The sequence below is a fragment of the Lycium ferocissimum genome, chromosome 5, assembly GCF_029784015.1.
Source record: "Lycium ferocissimum isolate CSIRO_LF1 chromosome 5, AGI_CSIRO_Lferr_CH_V1, whole genome shotgun sequence".
In the NCBI taxonomy this organism is placed as follows: domain Eukaryota; kingdom Viridiplantae; phylum Streptophyta; class Magnoliopsida; order Solanales; family Solanaceae; genus Lycium; species Lycium ferocissimum.
In genome coordinates this window covers 62,431,274-62,454,116 of record NC_081346.1, presented here as the reverse complement: position 1 = coordinate 62,454,116, position 22,843 = coordinate 62,431,274, and the positions used below count along the sequence as shown (strand labels likewise).

Genomic DNA, 22,843 nt, shown 5'->3' with positions numbered 1-22,843 from the left:
TGTAATTGTAATTGATCTTGGAAATTGCCATTAAGCGACTGTAATTAAAATAATTAGTTATTAGCCAATTATGGAAACTAGCAAAATTTAATTAAGGACTTTGACAAAAACCTATTATTATTATTATTATTATTATTATTATTATTATTATTATTATTATTATTATTATTATTATTATTATTATTATTATTATTATTATTACTTCTAAATTTGACCAATTAGTTTAAATGGAGGCTTATTTTGAAAATGTCCAATTAATGGACATTAATTCAATTTGGCCACTTATTAAATTTACGAAATGCCCTCACCATATATATGTATACACGAATATACACACATGTATACATATATATACATGTGTGTATATCATGTATATATTTTAACATACCAGGCCCCATTTTAATTCTTTAAAATTCGGCCGAGCCCAACCCATTAAGGGGTTGACCCGGCCCACCTCATAGGCAAAAGTCCCCCCCCCCCCCCCCCTTTTTCTTTCATTTTCCTTGGCCAAGCGACCCTTAAGTGAGAGGGTTTCCTCTTGAGAAAACCCTAGCACCGCCAGGCTTCGCCACTTCTCTCTCCTCGTCATCTTTGCCTCTAATTGGCAAAAATTTTAGTCATTACTTTGTATAGGCCTTGTAAGGCCGAGAAGGGAAGGCAATTAATTCCTGCTCCATTTTTTCACCAAATTCAACCCAAACAAGGTGTAAGTTTTTTTTCCTTTTGCTTAAGTTTTTTTTCCTTTTGCTTTTATTCAAATTAATGGTCAAAAACTCAGATTTTCTTTAATGAGTTTTGTTGTATTAGGATTTGAATTCGTAAATCTCATTGGTTCGAAGTGGGCCATGTTGATTGATTTCATTTGGGTTGAAATACACCCTTCGTTTTTTTTTTCACTTAATCCCGATCCTACAATGTGGGATGTGAGGAGGAAATCCCATCTTTGGGAAGTTATCTCACATCGTGAAACCTAGGGTTTTGGAATTTTGGGGATTCCTATTTAAAGGACCATGTTACGGTTCGCTTTTACGCGGGTAAGGCATAAAATTTACTATGAGGTTGTTGGTGCTCTAAATGGATTTTATGTTTTATATCGCCACCTAATTTATTAAAGGAAAACTAGGAAAATATATATAAAAGATTTTATATATATATAGATATATATATATATATATATATATATATATATATATATATATATATATATATATATACGCACCCTATAGTATATATATATAATATATATATATATATATATATATATATATATCAATGTGTGATTAATGTATATATATGTTTGAAAGTGTTTTGTTTTCCGCAAAAATGTCATTCTTATCCATATCATAACTTCAAGAAAAAGTTGGCAAAAATTCCCCTTTAAAAAGGGGTTTTTGGGTTTTGAAAATCCACGTAAGTGTTCAACTCACTTTATTGCCGAACTAGGACACACCCGGGATTTCTCTCATGTAGAGTCGCTACTATTCTAGTCCTAATAAGATGAGTTTAGTTCTTACGGGTTTTTATTTTTTATAAGAAACTATGGAGTATTCTCCTATATATATATATATATATATATATGTATGTATGTATGTATGTATGTAAAAAAAAATTCTTAAGGTCCAAAATTTCTCTCTTTGAAGCCCATAAAGTCTAACCGCCTCCACAATACAGAGTCCATCATACCTCTATTTGGTCCAAGTATAAATCTCTTCATATATTTTTTTCATTTTTTGTTTTGGGCTTCTAGGCCCAAATCAATCCTTCTTCTTTATCAAATTCTTAGAACTCACAGCCCATTTTTCAGTGTTTAAAAACGTACCCAATCCAAACGTCCAAACCAAAAAAAAAAAAAAAAAAAAACTCCTTGAGTTTTGCCAAGAAACTTTTTCAACACGGTTTTTTTCACAAAATAATTTACCAAATTTTGAAGAAGAATTTTAGTCATTACTCCTTTTCCTTTGAACTTAATAGAAAAATCCCATTTTTTACATTTTTTCTTGCCACAAACAGTGTTACTTAAAACAATTTGAAAGAATTATCTAAGGTTTGAATTACCATGCGAAAAATTGCTTGTTATCCCAGTTTCAAAAAAAAAAAAAAAAGGTTTGACGACTTTCCTAAGGCACGAAACGCTGATTTCCTAGATCCTACACATGCATAGGGTTCCAATATTTTTAGAGTTTTTTACAAATACACATACATGAACAGATAATAAAAAAAATAAAGAAAGAAACTCAGGCTGCTGGGCCTACCAAGCCCACCAATAAACTATTTTCACCCGTAGTTGGGCCTTCAAATATTTAGCTTCCCTTCGTATTGTATTTTTTGCGGACTCGATCATGAATGGGTCATTGGGCCCTCAGCCCAATGGGTTTATGCAAATGTAAGTCGCCCAAGCCAAGGTATTTCATGCAAGCAAGAATAAAAAGGGATAAGGATTAGGACTTGTTCAAGTTAAGATGGCAAATAAAAAGTTGGGACTCGGCCCATATATATATATATATATATATATATATATATATATATATATATATATATATATATATATATATATATATATATATGTATGTATATATATATATATATATATATATATATATATATATATATATATATATGTACGTATGTATATATATATATATATATGTTATATATATATACCGTGGGCGTGTGCATAAAATAGGGTAAGAAACTGACTAAGTATACATAGATTGGGGACATCGAACGAAATAGGCCTAAAATTTGCGAATAACCCAAGGCCCACAAAAACAGACCCAAACATTTAAAACAAATAGAAAAGCCCATAAGAACAGTCCTCTTAAAATAAAAAGTAGGCAATGCCATACAAATATACACAATTCCAAACCAATATACCATGGGTATACACACCCATGGAGATACAAGAATAGCCCAAAAGGGAAAGCTTTCGCCCTCTTGTTCCTGATGCAGCACATGATCCAAGGGGTTTCTAGGAACTCCAGGCATGGCAGACACCAGGGAAGGCTTAAGCTTAACCCTTGAGTGCTACTAAGCATCTCCATCTATGTGTTAAGCTTATGGTATACAAGAGAGAAAGCATTAATATTTATATGCACAACTTACTACAAAACTAGCTATAGCATACACATAATATACAATCCAGTTGAATGTATTACGCCATTTAATAGTGAACACCTTTTAAAGACAATCAGGCCCAAGCAAAAACAATAGTGAGAAAGAACCTTAAGCCCAACTAGTATCACTTATCAGAAATACAACAAAACTAGGCAAACCAATGAATTACAATTAGTCACTTAGAGAAAGCCCAAGAAACTATCCCTAATCTCCCAAAACTAATACAATATTAAGGCCAAAAGACTTATAGTAGTGATATAGACCATATATGTTAGATATACCAACCTTTATACACTTGTGAAGTGCATAAAGTGTGAGTATATCTTATATATCTAGGTATATCCTTCATTCATTATTGAGAAAAACAAATAACTCTACAAAGTAGATGATGAAACAAAGATGATAGACCCACAAATATGAAGGAACAACAATCATAAGTCACGCCCCAACCTAACAAGGCGTGATTCAAGAATGCAAGCACCATTACCTATGTACGGGGCCGAGTGAATCAAGTTATAACATGCATCTTCTATGTTTCGAATGGAAAAATAAGGCCAAGGAGGATAACTATGAATATAATATCATGCATATGTATATATACAATGGGCCCACGATGTCGACATAACCACTGACAAGACATAACTAAACTGTATACGAGAAATCATATCAAAAATTCTATGAATATTTTATATACAAGTCTTATCGTCGGCCCCGATATACCCGTAACACACAAAAATACATATACGAACCCAAACTCGGCAATGCTCCCCCGAAGAAGTGGAGCCCACCAATCAAGACAAGTACCAGGCACCTAACCGGGCAAAAGGTCAACAACAATAGCAACACCAATATCAAATGCATCGTCCACAACATTAAGGACGCTCAATAAAACATCCCAGTATGTAAGCCGAAAATGTAACATAATAAACATATACTTTACAAAAAAGAAGGATAAGGATCAAATTTACCATCCTTAAGATACAATTCTGACTTACCGATGAGAATCTAGTATGCATATCTCTATATACTCTTATATATTTAACTACATCTATGTACAATACCATGTCTCTAACTTACTTATCGCCCTCGAGATTCGTTGTACCCAAGAACTACAAGACCTTATATGCTTCCCGAGCCTAAATCATACTATTTTTAGCACGGTTTCAAATTTATCCGATTATCACCCGATGGTATAGCGCAACAATTTCATCATCAACATTACGCTCAATAAAACATAACTCGCCCGACCGGCCGTAGCACGGTGGTAAATACATATCTACCCAATCGGCCACAAAGACGGTGGTAGGAAAGTAGAATTTGGGGTAAATAAATATATGCCCAACCGAATGTTCCGCCGTAGTACCGCGTGTTTCGCTTTGCTAGCGTAACGTCCAAATTCGCCATTTCGATGAGCTAGGGCGTATAAATCATGAACTTCAATTTAAGCTTTTTTTGCTTTACGTCCGAACCCTCATATAGATTTCTTTCCCTCTCATACTTTGTTGTTCAAAGTAATGCTCATCTTTTTCCAAAGTCATACTAACTCAACTCCTTCCACTCAATTCCTTATAGGACCTTCCAGAATTCCTCATATGCATCCTTTCTCATAAAATATACTTAATAATGCTTCGTCCCTTATACTTCAAAGTTGTTTTACTTAGCTATAGTTCAACATACTTACGCTCAAATTTGATAAGTGCTTCTCCGCAAGTACGGGGTGTAACATCAACCAAGCAAAATTAAACAGAATCAAGAAAAAAGAAGGGATTTACAAGTCAAATGTCAAAAAGATATGTGATTATAAATATTCCTACTCTCTTTTTACTCAATATCAAATGATAGCCTCTTGCCAACTTAGTCTTTTAAGCCCATGATCACACACTTACTATATACTAAATCTAAATCCAACTTTTGCAAATAAGTCCTTTAATCAGACACAGATAGAGAGAAACAAATGTACATAGTTGCAAGGCAAGGGCAGAAACAAGCAGGGCAAACAGATTTTGAAATCACTTTCTTTTCAAACTAAGCAACAATGCTAATGCTATAGCTATTGCAAATTGAGACATGTCCTACACAAAACTGCCTCATGGGGAAATTTGTAACAGATTCAAAGGACCAACATCTCATCATTTCTTACCCAAACACAAGATTCTTGACTGTTATCATAAGTCTTACAGACCATAAATGCCAATTTTAGAAAATATTGAATATGAATTCTAACACTTAGAACTCATTCTAGGACCCTTTTTTTTAATTGAAACCATTTAATCAACTTGACGGCATAAGCCTCATAGTTTTCCAGGGAGCATGTAAAGATCTTAGTTACCATAGACAAATCAATTTTAATATTTACAGGTGCAATTCCAGTCTAAACAAAACCTTAAAAGATTCATGTAACATTTTAATTTTGAAATTCACTAAGAGTGGTGTGCAGGCAGTTTCAGAGAAAAGCAAATTAATAAACAAACATTACTATCAACTAAGCAAAATACTCCTAATTTCAGACAAAGTGCCAAGATTTAAACAAGTTGTTCTTCACAATGACCCAGCTTAAGGAAAACCAAACTTGACATGTTAAGTTATAAGATTTAGTAGAAGTTAACATAAGATAGGAGTAAAAAGTTTAAACATAGTCTAATTCAATAGGATCAACCAAAAAGTTTCCCACACTTAATATTTTTGCAGTACTGCCCATCAAGCATGAGAACATCAGGCCAATCAGACCAAAAACTAGCTTAGGCAAGTTATAGCAAAAACAGTCAAGTTAAAACTTAACTTTACTGATCATATTCAAACTAACAATATCTAATAATCATCTAACTATCTCCCCACAAGATAATAATACACATTGTTCAAGTCAAAAATATCTAATAGTTATCTAACCAGCTCCCAATAAGGCAACAATACACACATTATTTAAGCAACACAGTACAGGTTTGAAGATGAATAAATTTAAGCATGAAATAACTAGAAGAAGGGAATATTTGACCACACATATCATACTGAAGAGTCTATGCCTAACTAAGTCAAGACAAACAACTCATGGTATGTCTAATTTGATTTAAACAGTACATAAGCACCCTTTCTTTATCATATTAAGACTTAAACTATAGAATCCTGTTTTAATTACAAACAGGTTATATTAGACTAACAAATGAAGCATGTTTGATTAGGATTGATCAAGTTATTAAAGTCAGGTCAAAATGTGGTATATTTTGATTAAGCCAAATTATCTAAATATGTTAAGCAAACTTAGTTATTGAAGGCGGAATTAACGTTCATCTAATCAACATACTTTAAACTTAACTCACATAACCTTACCTACTTCAACTAAATCAGACTAAGTAGATACATAAACCTAATTAACTGGGCTAGTCCCACATAGATAGATTTGGCTACATTACTTAAGCAACAAAACACAATAACTCTACCAAAAAATAATAACTAGACTAGCATAGAATAGATTAAGGAAAAAACAGGAAATAGAAAGAAAATTTAGAGGGAAATTACCTCCTTTTTGTGCAGCCCTTTAGTCGAGATTCGAACTTGGAGACTTCAACTATCCCCCAAATGCTCACAATCACACAGAAACCACACAACCATAATAGATAGACTTTTAAAATTCTTAAACTAGGTTGAAAATTAAAGGTCTCAGGCAAACAAGCTAAGAACCCTAGGTATTCAACCTTTATGTATGCAAATGAAAGTATTCAAATGCCCAGATCTTCCAAAAGTCTCCTTAAAACGTAGTTTGGGGGTTCTATTTATAGAACCCCAAACTTGCAAACAAAACCCCAACTCCCCGATGTGGGACAAGCTTGAATCCTTCGAACAAGCCTTGTTCCTCCACATATCAAGGGTCAAGATTCACTTATAAACGCATCAAAGGTCAGTATTGACCCAAAATAAATCAAATCCGCTCAAATCCTTTAGGACCAATAAAAATGCTAGATTCAAATCGTGTGCAAACAAAATCCATTAAGGATTTCAGTCATGCCTATTGTAAAAATGTAGAAAATAGTAAAAAATGATACAAAAAAATACCGCGTTTGGACAAGGATCGATGAAAATGGCTGAGAGATGGCAGAGCAATAAATGCTCTTGCCATTCTCAGCCTTACAAAGGCAGTACCACCAATATGGACCCACAAAATTACCAAATCCGACAACGTGACGAGGAAAGAGAGGGAAAGGGAATGGAGGCGGCTAGGGTTTCCCCTCTTCCCTTTCACTTTAGCCGAATAAGACCCCTAAGTTCTATTTGTGTATGTGTCCGTGTGTTTAAGGAATGGTGGGCCGGGTCTGGCCCTTCGCTGCGCTGGGCTCGGCCGATTTTAAGAGGAAATAAAAGGGCCCAACTTCAATATACATATATACATGATATATCTATATATACATGTATATTATGTATATATCATGTATATATGGGTGGGTACAAGATTTTAATAAATACCCTCATTTTTAAAAGATGTCCATTAATGGATATAAAATATATATAAAAAATAATAAAACCCCATTTAAAGCCAATCTGTCAGATTTAAAAAAAAAAAAAAGATAATAAAAGGTAACTCAGATTTTAAAGAGGTAATAAAAGTAATTAAGATTTTTAAAAGAGACAATAATAATAAAAGAGATAATAATAATAATAATAATAATAATAATAATAATAATAATAATAATAATAATAATAAAAAGTAACTCATATTTTAAAAGAGATAATAATAATAAAGGTAACTAGATTTTAAAAGAGATAATAATAATAATAATAAAAGGTAACTAAGTTTTTTTTTTTTTTTTTTTTGTCAAAAGACCTTAATTAAATTTGGCTAGTTGCCATAATTGGCTAATAATTAATTACTTTAATTATAGCCACTTACTGACAATTTCAAAATTAATTACACTTAAAACTCAGCTAATTATGATAAAAATCCCAATTTTATTAAATAAGAAATGAGGGGTAAAATGGTCAATTTACTTAATTAATCAATTTTCCTTGAATTTAAAATGATAAATACTTTGCAAATTGCTATTTCAACAATTTAGACAATTAAGTGAAATAATCATGGAAAATTATAACTTTCTTCTTGGTTAATTTTAACAAAAGTATAAGAATTGCGAAAAATACTCAAATTAATTTATAATATTATAGAAATTATCCTATCAAACAAACTTGGCAAAAATATAGCCTTACTAATTTTTAGAAAATTATTTTGACTTTCTAAAACATATTTCCCTCTGTCCAATATTTCAAGGACTCTGAATAATTAAAGAAAATTATGGGAGGTCAAAAATTAGGTGTCAACAACTACCCCTTTCAAAGCACTGGGATGGCGGGACCATCCCTGAGCGACGAAATTTGACTAACCCTGATTTTTGACTGACCCAACTTATATCCCCACTCATTTTCATGCAGTTTTCAAAATATATGGCCGGACCTTGATTTCTGGGTTTCCTACATATCTCAGGCTTTATGAGAATTCAGGTTATTTGTAGTTCGACTCAATTGTCACTTCTACATGCAAATTAAGCAAATTCTCAGATCTTTCGGCTGTCAAGCTAGGAAGTCTGGTGTGATTGGTAGGAGTATGACTGACTCTCTGTCATTGAGTCCTCCTACATAGGAATCAAATCACTTGTAGTTCAACTCAATCGGAGGAAAAGGGTATCCCTTATGTGGAAATACCTTTGTGTGTTCCGGTGTGTGTCCGACGGGTTGCGGAATAAAAAAATAAAGAACATAAGCAAATAAATAATTTTGTGTGATTGAGCATGGTGGGGCATGGTCTTCCAAGTCCTGGCCAAAGAGCTTGACTCTCATGGGCACCTCATCTCGACCTGCTGCGTAAGAAAGGGTTCCATGTTTGCTCCGCAATCTGTCTGGATTTTGACTTGGTCCACCTGCTTTGTTCGCCGGCTATAAATTTGTTTCCATCTGCTGAGTAACATTTGATTTTTAGGTGATGAATACTGTGGTCATCCGATCAGATTTACATCATCTTGTCTTTTTTTAGCGAATATTGCGGTATCTTGATCGATTTTACAAAGCCTTGCCTCTTCTGAGCGAATACTGCGGTCTCTTGACCGGTTTTACATCGCTTTGTCGTCTTGTTATATCCGATAGTTTGTAAGCATGGTCCTCTTGGCATTTTTGTATGAATGACCCTTTTGGCATGTTTGTATGAATGACCCTCTTGGCAACAGAAAAATAGATATACAATGGCCCTCTCGGCAAATAAGAAGAAGTGATGGCCTTATTGGCAGTAGAAAAATAGATATGCAATGGCCCTCTTGACAAATAAGAAGAAGCGATGGCTCTCTTGGCAGCAGAAAAATAGATGTACAATGGCCCTCTCGGCAAATGAGAAGAAGTGATGGAAGTGACAGATAGACTTTTAAAATTCTTAAACTAGGTTGAAAATTAAAGGTCTCAGGCAAACAAGCTAAGAACCCTAGGTATTCAACCTTTATGCATGCAAATGAAAGTATTCAAATGTCCAGATCAGCCAAAAGTCTCCTTAAAACATAGTTTGGGGGTTCTATTTATAGATACCCAAACTTGCAAACAAAACCCCAACTCCCCGATGTGGGACAAGCTTGAATCCTTCGAACAAGCCTTGTTCCTCCACATATCAAGGGTTAAGATTCGCTTATAAACGCATTAAAGGTCAGTATTGACCCAAAATAAATCATATTGCTCAAATCCTTTAGGACCAATAAAAAATGTTAGATTCAAATCGTGTGCAAACAAAATCCATTAAGGATTTCAGTCATGGCAGTTGTAAAAATGTAGAAAATAGTAAAAAGGATACGAAATAATACCGCGTTTGGACAAGGATCGATGAAAATGGCTGAGAGATGGCAGAGCAATAAATGCTCTTGCTATTCTCAGCCTTACAAAGGTAGTACCATAAACCTGGACCTACAAAATTACCAAATCCGGCAACGTAACGAAGAAAGAGAGGGAAAGGGAATGGAGGCGGCTAGGGTTGCCCCCCTTCCTTTCACTTTAGTCAAATAAGACCCCTAGGGTCTGTTTGTGTATGTGTGCGTGTGTATAAGGAATGGTGGGCCGCGTCTAGCCCTTCGTTGGGCTGGTTTTGGCCGATTTTAAGAGAAAATAAAAGGGCCCAACTTCAATATACATATATACATGATGTATGTGCATATACATGTATATTATGTATATATCATGTATATATGGGTGGTTTTATAAGAATTCAGGCTATTTATAGTTCGACTCAATTATGACTTCTACATGTAAATTAAGAATTTTCAGATCTTTCGGCTATCAAGCTGGGAAGTCCGGTGTGATTGGTAGGAGTGTGACTAACTCTTTGGCAATGTGTCCGCCTACATATCCTCGTTCTGTGGAGTCAAATCACTTATAGTTCGACTAAATCAAAGGAAAAGGGTATCCCTTATGTGGAAATACCTTTGTGTGTTCCGATGTGTGTCCGACCGGTTGCAGAATAATATAAAAAAATAAGGCACATAAGCAAATAAACAATTTTGTATGATTGAGCATTGGGGGGGGGGGGGGCATGGTCTTCCAAGTCCTAGCCGGAGAGCTTGACTCTCATGGGCACCTCAACTAAACTGGTTGCGTAAGAAAGGGTTCCACGTTTGCTCCGTAATCTATCTAGATTTGACTTGGTCCACCTGCTCTGTTCGCCGGCTACAAATTTGTTTCCATCCGCTGAGTAACGTTTGATTTTTGGGTGACGAATGCTGCGGTCATCCCACCGGATTTACATCATCTTGTCTTTTTTAACGAATACTGCGGTCTCTTGACCGGTTTTACATCGCCTTTCCTCTTCAGAGCGAATACTGCGGTCTCTTGACCGGTTTTATATCACTTTGTCTTCTTGTTATATCCGGTAGTTTGTATGTATGACCGTCTTGGCATATTTGTATGAATGGCCATCTTGGCATGTTTATATGAATGGACCTCTTGGCATGTTTGTATGAATGACCCTCTTGGCAGCAGAAAAATAGATATGCAATGGCCCTCTCGGCAAATAAGAAGAAGTGATGGCCCTCTTAGCAGCATAAAAATAGATATTCAATGGCCCTCTCGGCAAATAAGAAGAAGTGATGGAAGTGACAGATATGGCCCCTTCGGCTGAATCGTCTTTCTTTCGTCCTTTATCCCGGCTGTGACCCTCTTGGTCAGATATGTCGTATTGTTTTACTATGACCCTTTTGGCCAAACATTTGCCATTGTGGCAATTTCCAGTCATTTTGCAGCCTTTGTGGGCTTAATATTTTGCCATTGTGGCACTTTTCATCCTTTCATAGCCTTTATGGCTAGATATTCATCCTTTTGGCATTCAAAATCTTTCATAGGCCTCATGGATGGATATTTAACCCTCATGGTATTCCGATCTTTCTTAGCCTTTGTGGCTAAATGTTCTGTCCTTGGTGACGTTCAAAACCTTATGGCCTTCGTGGCTGGATATGTATTCCGAAAGTCGGATCCCAGCAGTGATTGTGATCTTCTTTAGCGAATCATTTCATTGCCAGTTAGGAGCAAACTTCCCTTTTTATTCATCTTGATATGGAAAAATCCTTTTGAGCACTATCTGTCCAATATGAAAAAGTCTGGTTCTGACTCGCTTGTTGAAAGCTCTTGCCATCCTTTGTCGGTACAATTGATCGTGACATACGGCAACCATCCTTTTCTCGTCCATTAAAGCCAATTCCTCATAACAGGCTCGGACCCATTCAAAGGTTGTCTAATTCTGCTTCTTGAATGATTCTCAGAGAAGTTATCTCAACTTCAGTAGGTATGACTGCTTTAGTTCCATAGACCAGCAAGTATGGAGTCGCTCCTGTTGAAGTTCTAGCCGTAGTACCGTATCCCAATAAAGCATAAGGCAACTGCTCGTGCCAACTTTTATGATTATTATCTATTTTCCTTAATATCCTCTTGATATTTTTGTTGGATGCTTCTACGGCTCTGTTCATTTGTAGCCGGTAGATTGTCGAATTTCGGTGAGTGATCTTGAATTGCTCACACATGTCCTTCATCAGGTGGCTATTCAGATTCGCTCCATTGTCTGTTATGATGGACGCGGGTACACCGAATCTACATATGATGTGGTTTCGCACGAAGTCCGCCACCACTTTCTTTGTCACTAATTTGTGAGACGTTGCTTCCACCCACTTGGTGAAACAGTCAATGGCAACCAAAATGAACCGGTGGCCATTTGAAGCTGCGGGTTCAATGGATCTAATAACATCCATACCCCAAGCAACAAAAGGCCATGGTGAGCTCATAGCATTACGCTCACTTGGAAGGATTTTGATTAGATCACCGTGGATTTGGCATCGATGACATCTCTGCACATATTTGCAGCAATCGCTTTCCATGGTCATCCAAAAGTATCTTGCTCGTAAAATCTTTTTTGGTAGTACGAATCCATTCATATGGGGTCCACATGTTCTAGCATATACTTCTTCTAGAAATTTGTTGGCTTCACCGGCATCTACACATCTAAGTAGGCCTAAATCCGACATCCGTTTGTACAACAGTTCCTTGTTTGGGAAGAAACCGTTCTCCATTCTTTGGATGGACCTCTTTTGTCCATTTGTAATGTTTTCGGGGTATTCCCGTCCTTCCAGATACATTTTGATGTCACTGTACCATGGCTTTCCATCTGGCTCAGCTTCCACATGGCAATAGTGGGCATGTTCTTCTTTCAGACTTATCCTTAGCGGGTCGATATGACTGTTTTCAGGACGTTGGATCATCAATGCTATTGTGACCAGCGCATCAGCAAATTAATTAGCCAGCCCTTGGCATATGTCGAAATTCAATCTTTCTAAATTTCTTGCACAATCCCTGCGCCAAGTTCGCATATGGTAAGATCTTTTCATTCTTAGTGGCCCATTCGCCTTGCACTCGATGGATCTGTAGGTCGGAATCTCCGATGACCAATAATTCATTGATGTCTATATCCAGTGCCATTCTGAGACCTAGGATGCAGGCCTCATATTTAGCCATGTTATTGGTGCATCAGAATTTGAGTTTGGCGGCCATAGGGTAGTGTTGCCCACTTTCTGATATCAAGACCGCTCCGATTCCGGAACCTTTGTAATTTATTGCTCCGTCAAAGAACAATTTCCAGCCAGTATAGGATTCTGTTGCTCCTTCTGCTATGGCCAATACCCCATCGTCTGGGAAATAGGTGCGAAGCGGCTTAAGCTCTTCATCCACCGGGCTTGTGGCTAGTGAGTCGGCCAAGGCCTGTCCTTTGACAGCTTTCTGGGCTATGTATATGATGTCAAATTCACTTAACAACATCTGCCATTTGGCCAATTTCCCGATGGGCATGGGCTGGCAGAATATATACCTCAACGGGTCCATTTTGGATATGAGGTGAGTGGTGTATGAGGATAAGTAATGCCTCAATTTCTAAGCCACCCAAGATAGAGCACAGCAGGTTTTTTCCATCAACGTATATCTTGCACAGGATGTGAATTTCTTGCTCAGATAGTAAATGACATGCTTTTTTTCCCCTTCTTCGTCGTGTTGTCCTAACACGCACCCAAAGGCCTTTTTAGCAACTGACAAGTATAGCACCAAGGGGCTCCCAGGCCTTGGTGGTGCCAAGATTGGTGGGTTGGACAAATATCTTTTGGTGGTGTCGAATACTTCTTGGCACTCCTCTGTCCATTTTGTAAGAGCATCTTTTTTCAAAAGCTTGATGATGGGCTCCACAATTATGGTGGATTGAGCTATGAACCGCCCAATATAATTCAGCCTTCCCAGGAAACTCGTGACTTCTTTGGGGAGGAGGTAATTCTTGGATTGCTTTGATCTTTGTTGGGTCTAGCTCTATGCCCCTTCGGCTGACTATGAACCCTAACAATTTTCCCGCAGGTACTTTGAATGCACATTTGGCTGGGATCAATTTCAAGTTAAAATTCCGGAGCCTGTCGAAATTTTTTCTCAAATGTTTGGTATGCTCCGAACTTTCCCTTGACTTGATAATGACATCGTCCACAAAGACTTCAATCTCCATATGGATCATGTCGTGGAAAATGGTGGTCATTGCCCTCATGTATGTTGCACCAGCATTCTTGAGGCCGAAGGGCATTACCCTGTAATGGTACACTTCCCATGGGGTGATAAAGGCTATTTTCTCGGCATCCTCTCTATCCATTAGAATTTGGTGGTAGCCGGTAAAACAATCCACAAATGATTGTAGCTCGTGCTTGGCACAATTGTCTCTGAATATGTGGATGTTCGGGAGTGGAAAATTATCCTTCGCGCTAGCCTTGTTAAGATCTCGGTAATCCACGAAGATTCTTATCTTTTTGTCTTTCTTGGGTATCAGAACTGTATTGGCTAGCTATGTGGGGTATGATGTCACTTCTACCACTCCTGACTCAATCTATTTCTCCACCTCGTCTTTGATTCGGATACTAAGATCTGGTTTAAATTGTCGGGTTTTCTGCTTTACCGGAGAAAAACCCTCAATGATGGGTAGCCTGTGAGATACTATGCTGGTGCTTAGTCCTATCATGTCAGCGTATAACTATGCGAAGATATCCACGTACTTCTTCAGTAAATTTATCAGTTCTTCTTTTAAAGAAGTATCTAGGTGTGCACTTATCCTTGTTTCTTTGACGTCCACTTCATCACCTAGATTTATGGTTTCTGTTTTGTCCAGGTTTGGCTTCTGCTCATTTTCCAATTGTTCTACTTCTTCCGCGAGACCCTCAGGTAACATTGTGGTCTCATCGTATTCCTCATATTCTTCTTCATCTACACTGCCCGGCTCATTCATTTATCAACATGTCATGACATTTAAGGTTGCTTTATTATTTTTATTACGAAGAGCCAGTAGCGGGGTAGAGGTCCAGTTGGACAGCTACTCGCCCGGTTCTGCCTCTCTGATGGTGGGTGCTTCAACACATTCTTCCAGAATCACGGAGCAATCTTCCTCTTGCAATTGCATTCTCATCCCTTTTTCAATCTCAGCATCCTCAGGAATAGGCATTCTGTAGGGAAATGACTGGTACAGATTTGGAATAGGTTTGCAAATATCTGCAACCTCTTGTTTCTTCTTGGTAGATATCTCTTCTTCTGATGGGATGTAACCAACCCCAAAGCGAAAATTATCTTGAATAACGGGAATGGGCTCAGTGATGCCCTGCAGATTCTTTCCTAAACCTTTTTCGGGTTCAAACCCGTTTAGGATCACGGTGGAAGCAATCATTTTGTAAACCGCTGGCATGGGAGTTTACAAGGACTCTATTTTGTGAGCTGCTCCCACTAATTCCATGACATGGAAATCCGTTCCTTTGGGTGTGGCTTCTATGATTAGTTATGTGTTAGTTTAGATAAATAACCTGTTAATTATGTAGATGTGTGTTCAATTTCTTCATAATCAGTTGGTCTGAGTTAGCTTGTTAGGCCATGCCCCTTTAGTTTATGATTGCTTAAAGTAAGACCTATGTGTTCAAATTTAATTAGTCATGAGTCAGTTTAATCTAGAATTTCTTAGCTTAGTTGTATCTGTTCAGCTTTGGTCAATCATGTATGATATAGCCTAGGGTCTACCTAATCATGTTTTCACCTGCCTGATTTCCTGCTCATATGTTGTTGTAAGCTCATTAGGTGTATGTGTTTGAATGTTGATCATGCTAGCTATAGGTATGCATGCTCCTGTGTTCAGAAAGTGATGACTTGGCTTATAACTTTCTTGTCTATTTTATGGGAATAGGTCGGCTCTAAGTGGGGATCACTCATGAAATGTTTTGATATTTGACCAGTTTAAGTCACCTATATTTTGAATAAAGCAATATGACATGACTAGCCTGTTTGTGTCCCAGTCTGTGGATCCTGTTTGCTTTAATATCATTACTGAGCGCTTGAGAATGTTTTGTATTATTAAATCCTAGTTACATATTAACTTATGAGCCTGAAAAGGCATATTAGTCTGAGTCTAGGTGAATCTGAAGAGTATCATTAGTCCTGTTTTTTGGTTGAGTTCATTTTTTGTGGTAAAAAAAAAAAAAAAACTAGGCTTAAAACCAAGTCCATTTCATTACAAATCATTCACTTTTTATTGAGTTTGATATTATGAAGCATTCAAAGCTTAATAAAAGTAAGGTTTGTTTGGATCTTATGCCCGGTTTACTTTTAAAAAAAGAAAAGAAAGGGAGTTAGACACATCTTAGCCGTGGTAATCTGATTGGATTCATAATATGCTCTTAGATTCTTAGTTGCTCTCTTTGTTAGGAGTCTCCGTTACTTGGTTTTAATTAATTTGTAGTTCGTCCGTGGATTTTAAAACTAGAACACTTTGAGTTATTTAAAAGCTCCAAATCTTCTTTGCTGTGGCTTGTTTAGCATGTGTTGATATATAAGTTAGTCTAATCTAATGAATGATAACTTGCTAGGTGTCTTGCTTAATCACTTTGTTTGTCTTAAATAGATTCATCTATTCATTTAGGTTAAAATAAGCACTTGCCTTTTATGAAATATTGGTTTTAAATCATGCTTCACTAATTCACCACAAAGATAACTAAAAATTGGATATTTGTGCAGTTCATCTGAGTACATTAAGGTTTGTTTAAGCGAATGTAGCAGTATTATTATCTTCAATTCTTTTGTGTGAGATCTTAAATTTGGCTTTTTAGAATGTAAGCTAATCTTCAAAAAGGAGTTTGACAATGTATTTGATAACTGGTGTGTAACACCTAATAGCTACTAGCTATTCTCTTTAAAGTCTAGTCACTAATTATTTAAGTTCATCTTGTGTTGCTTGTCTGGAGAATGCCCTCCTAAAATTGATTAAGTGCTAATGCTATGTGTAGGTTAGATACACTGGTTCTGTATTTATGTAACTATGGCTTATCTCTTGTTTTGTCTTGACTGTGTGATAGAATTACTTAAGCATTTCATTCGTCATGTCTGAATTCAATAGGATATTGATGTCAAGTTTAAGATAACCAAATTTGTTAGATATATATACCTAGATATCTTGTTAGGGCCTGCTTGTTGTCACTATTAGACATACACTTCCTCTCCTATAATACTATGAGCTTAACACATAAGTGGAGAGGCAAAATAGTACTTAGGGATTAAGCTTAAGCCTTCCCTGGTGTCTACCATGCCTGGGGTTCCTGGAAACCCCTTGGATCTTGTGTGGCATCAGGAACAAGAGGGTGAAAGCTTTCCCTTTTGGGCTATTTTAGTATCTCTATGGGTGTGTAAATCCATGGTATGTTGGCTGATGGTTGTGTATGTCTATTTGATTGGCATTGTTCATTTTTGCTTAAGGAAATAACATTATGTGTCTGTTTTATCATCCTTCAGTTTTGGGCTCTGAATCTGTTACTGTTGGCTTACATAAGTTAAATAAGAACCTTGATCAGCATGTTTTCCTATAGCTCCTCTCAAAGTATTAGTTCTCTATACCAGGTGATATACCAAGGTATACAAAGCATATTCACTTCTATACCCTCACAGGTGTATAGGAGTGGGTATATTCAATATACTTAAGATATATCACTCCTATAATTTATGAACATGAGCTAACATTGTGCCAGTTTGGTCTCTTGGGCCGACTGTTTTTATTTAATGATTGGGCCTCTTCTGGCATATTAAACAAATTTTGTACTTGGGTTGAATGTTTTTCTTTCTTTTTGAATCTGGTTAAGTGGCCCATGTGGGCTTTGGATTTTCTTTTATCATTTTGGGCCTTATGCTATTTCTCCTAAAAACTATGTTATCACTTAATAATTTATTTGTTCAACTTATGTATTTGTTTGGCTTGAATGTAAATTGTTTATGACTTAGTATCCATCCTTAGACAAATACTAATCCTAGCCTTCTTATGTGCTCCACGGGAACCAATTCTGAGCCATTCTGGCCATCTCTTGCATCAAGACTTATTGGGCCTAAGGCCCAACCTCCCTCTCTTTGATTGAGTCCACTAAAGAATGGAAAGGGATGCAAATATTCGTGATAGAAGGCCCAGCCAATGGGTGAAAATGGCACTGATGGGCTTGGTTAGGCCCATCAGTTTAAAGATTTATTCTCTTCTCTCTATTTTTTATGTACTTGGCATGTATATATGTTGTATATGCACTAAACGTAAAAATAATGAAACCTTCATGCATAGAACTTAGGAAACGCATAGTATTTTAGGAAAGTCGCCTCAAATACATTTAAACTTAATCATTTCTTTGAAAACCCTTGAGAATTGAATTACTTAATTTAATATGGTCAAGATCAATTTGGTTTTAAATGACAAGTTTGAATGATCTTCAAGGAAAAAAAACCAAGTACTAGTTTTTGGGCCTTTTTTCCAAAACTCGCTAAATTTGATAAATGCTTTATTTTGGGCCTTAAGCCCATGATTAAAATGAAACTGCCTAATGTTTCGGAGTTGGCACAAGAACTGATTTCAAACAAAATACGTGAAAGGAAAAAATAGGAGATAGCTTTAAGATCTGGGTTAATCACCAAAAAGAGGTACAAAAATTTGGATATCTTCAGGATCTTAAAAACGATGTTGACCAAAAATGAGTTTAGACAATCTGAGATTTTGACTTGGGTTTAATTCTAGAAAAGAAAAGATCTTTTGGGCTTGGAATCCCAACACTGGATTTGAAAGAAAAATCGACTTGTTGGACCAATTTTTTAGGAATGATGGATTTGGAAGTTGGAATATGACTTGAACCTATTTGAGCTTCAATGAAAATAAAATTGGACTTAAATACTCTTGATCTTTTATATATATACGTATAAGTATAGGAGAATACTCCATATTTTCTTATATAAATAAAAGCCCGTATGTACTAAACCCATTTTGTTAGGACTAGAATAGTAGCGACTCTACTCGGGAGAAATCCCGAGTGTGTCCTAGTCCGGCAACAAAGTGAGTTGAACACTTACGCAGATTTTCTAAAACCAAAACCCCTTTTATGAAGGGGGCTTTTGCCAAATTTTTTCTAGAAGTTATGATATGAATAAAAATGACATTTTGCGGAAAGTTAAACACTTTTAAACAAATAAATATAGTTAAATCACACATTGAAGCTCGTAGGTCAACCGTATTCTACGGATCTTTAATAATAGGGTGCGTAAAACCTTCCCTAGGGGATCACCAGAATCCTTACCTCGAACTTTGGTCCAAAAAGATTTTTACTTATTTTGAAAAATAAAGATTTTTACTTATTTTGAAAAAATCTTTAAATCCGGTTTTCCTAGTTTTCCATAATAAATTAGGTGGCGACTCTAAAAAATATTAAAATTCAATTAGAGCACCAATAACCTTATAGTAACTTTTATGTCTTACCCGCGTAAAAGTGAACCGTAACAACCACTACTGGAGATTCACTACCACAGTTGTTTCCCTTATATCTTACCCTAATCCATCCCCTTTCAATTGCTAAAGTGCAGCGAGTGAATCCAGTTTCTAGTAGCTACAGGGGCTTGGAATGTACAGACACAAGCAACTTCTTTGGCAATGCTATCTACTTCTCTAATGATCCCCTCAAACACTATTGTTTCTCTCTTTCCAGACTTTATGGATAAATTTAGCATATACTTGCTTCATCATCCTTGCTTGGGTAGTCCTTCCCTTGCTATGTTGCATAACCCTCAAGGGTTCTAAGCTTCAGACAAACAAGTAGGCCATTGTAACCAGTGCATTATTTTGTCCCAAACCTCCTTTCCAAATTTACAGTCACTGAATAAATGCAGTCTTGTTTATGCTGAAGCTTGGCATAATACACATTTAGGATCCACTGATATCCCACACTTTGAAACTCTATCCTTAGTTGCTAGTTTTTCATGAAGGAAGACCCATAGAGTAAACTTAGCATTTGGTCTTGCTTCATTATTGCAGAGCATAAGTCTCCATGTCACTTTTGGGTACTTGCAGCAGCTGCAAATAGATACAGTGCCACTTGAACTTGTTGTAAATTTGCATGAGCTTTAATAATTTTGCTCACCATCCAACTACCATCCAACTGGCCTACTTAGGAGTTGCTATTTCGGTCAATTGACTCCCTTTGATGTAGTAGTTATGAATCCACTTGACCCAAAGTTTATTTTTCTTGCTTGCTAGATCCCAGCACACATTAGTGATTGCTGCCTTATTCCATACTTTCAACAAGTGTATATGAAGTCCTCCAGCTGCTTTAGGTAAGCACATTTGTTCCCAAGAAACAAGTGCTCGTTTGGTGATCTGATTTGCCCCTGACCATATATAACTTCTACAATAGGCTTAAGTAGTCTTAACAACTTTAGAAGGGAGAACAAAAGTTGAGACCAATAGGATTGAATCCCAAAGATGACAGACTTCACTAACTGGATCCTTCCTGCATAAGAAAGTTTTTTTGCTGTCCAAGAAGAGATTTTTGCTAAATTTTGCTCTATAAGGGGTTTCCATTGCAATAGGGTGAGCTTCTTTTTTTTTTTTTTTAGTCTAGAGGTACTCCCAAATACTTGAAAGGCATATCCCCTTATGTGTATCCTAGATGTGATAGGATAGCTTGCCTTTTTGTTTCCTTCACCCCTCCAAAGTACACACTGCTTTTAGTTATATTAGCCAAAAGCCCTGATGCCTTGGAAAATATAGTGAACTTCTTATGCAAAATTTTGATTGATTGTAAATCACCTCTGTTAAACAACAATAAGTCATCAGCAAAGCTGAGATGTATGATCCCTAGCTTAGCACACCTTGGGTGAAAATTGAAGCTTTTAATTGTTGTTAATTCTTGCAAGTTTCTACTCAGGTATTCCATTGCAATGACAAACAAGAAAGGAGACATGGGGTCCCCTTGTCTTAGCCCCTTTGCTGCCATAAATGGTTCTGATAGTTCTCCATAGATCAATATAGAGTAACTAACAGTCTTCATGCATTCCATTACCCACTGCACAAATTGACTTGGGAAACCTAGTCCTTCCATGACCTGTTCCACGTATGGCCACTCAATAGAGTCATAGGCTTTTTGGAGATCAACTTTGATCATGCACCTGTCTGATATATGCTTCCTTGAATAAGCTTTAACCAACTCATGGGAGAGGATTATGTTATCTGCTATCCTTCTACTAGGTATAAACCCTCCCTCTGCTTCACTGGTAATATTGGCACTACCTTTTGAAGTTCGACTGTAATCACTTTGGAGATTAGTTTATATAAGATTGTACAACATGATACAGGCCTGTATTCTTTTATGGTTCCTGGATTAGGGACTTTTGGTAGCAAAGTAATTGATGTGCAGTTGATTGGTCTATGCATTTTCCCAGTTCTGAGGAATTCTTTAATTGCTCCAAGAATGTCATCACTGATTACTCCCCATGCTTTTTTGAAGAACAGGGCATTATGACCATCCACCCTGAGGTCTTTGTCATCTCCTATATTCTTCAGTCCATCCAACATGTCATGTACTTCATTACATAGATCCACTTGTTGTTGATGAGTGAGCCCAGGCCCCTTTCTGAGTACTACCAAATCAACTATAGGCAATGAATGGGCAGTTGTACCCATTAATGACTTATAAAATTTCACCACCTCCTGTTTGATCTGTTCTTTCTCAGTTAGTACTCTTCCATCCAAAGCTGTAAGTTCCATTAGCTGCTTGTATTGCTTTTTCTCCTTCATAATTGCTGTGAAGTACTTACTGTTGGAATAACCCACTTTGATCCAGTTGACTCTAGACTTTTGCTGAAGTATTTTCTCCTCTATAAGTGACTATTTTTCCAGTTGCAACAAAATGTTTTTCTCCAGAGTTGCCATTTAGTCTGTGCATTGTGTCTGCATTTGTCTTTGAATATTCTGCAAATCATGTCTTGCTTTATCTATCATTGCTGCCACATCCCTGAACTCTTCATTGTTTAGGTGCTTGAGTGGATTTCTCAACTCTTTCAATTGATCCCATACCATTTTCATCTTGCCATACCTAGTCTGTTTAGTCTACCCTGCCTTCACAATATAAATGAATTTAAAGTGTTCAACCCAGACATTGAAAAACTTGAATGTCACTTTGAAACTTTGTTCTGCATTGTTAAGGGAAAATAGCATTGGTGCATGGTCTGATATAAAAGGTATGCTGTAATAACATGGTTGTAGTTCAACATCCACTCATCATTACCCAATGTTCTATCAATCCTACTCCATACTCTGTCACTTCCTTGTAGCTTGTTGGACCATGTGTAATAATCACCCCTCTAAGGTAGTTCATTAAACATTAATCCATGGACACATTCTGAGTAGTCTTTAATCTCAAAGACTAATTATTAGAGCACCACAAATTCTATCTTGAGTATATAAGACAGCATTAAAGTCACCACTCAGTATCCATGGTCCAGAGGTTTGTTGTGCTAGTTGGTGAATGTGATTCCATAATTCCTTCCTTTGTTCCACTGTGTTATAGCCATAAATCACTATCAAATAATAGTTCACATCATTTTGTCTTCCTTGAATGTGGCAATGAATGGACTGGCTTGTAGTCTGCAACCTATTGACCATATACAATACATTATCCCATATGACCCATATTCTTCCATTGGGAGTATCATTGTAGTTGTGAATCAAATTCCAGCCAGGGGCTATTTTATTGACAATAGAATTTGCCTTACTAACTTTGAATCTTGTTTCCACTAAACCTGCTAAAGTAACTTTATTATTGTGGAGGTATTTCTTATACTCCTTATGCTTGTAAATTTTATTTGTACCTCTCACATTTCACACTAGCCA

General features: G+C 36.6%; 1 long non-coding RNA gene across 1 annotated transcript; it reads right to left on the bottom strand.

Moving 5' to 3' along the window:
- Positions 1 to 6,983: 6,983 nt before the first annotated feature.
- LOC132058453 (uncharacterized) lies at positions 6,984 to 7,342 on the bottom strand. The gene is made up of 2 exons (XR_009415311.1): positions 7,162 to 7,342; positions 6,984 to 7,064 (listed from the first exon to the last, which is right to left on the bottom strand). It is a non-coding gene; the product is annotated as an uncharacterized LOC132058453 (long non-coding RNA).
- Between the last annotated feature and the right edge of the window lie 15,501 nt (positions 7,343 to 22,843).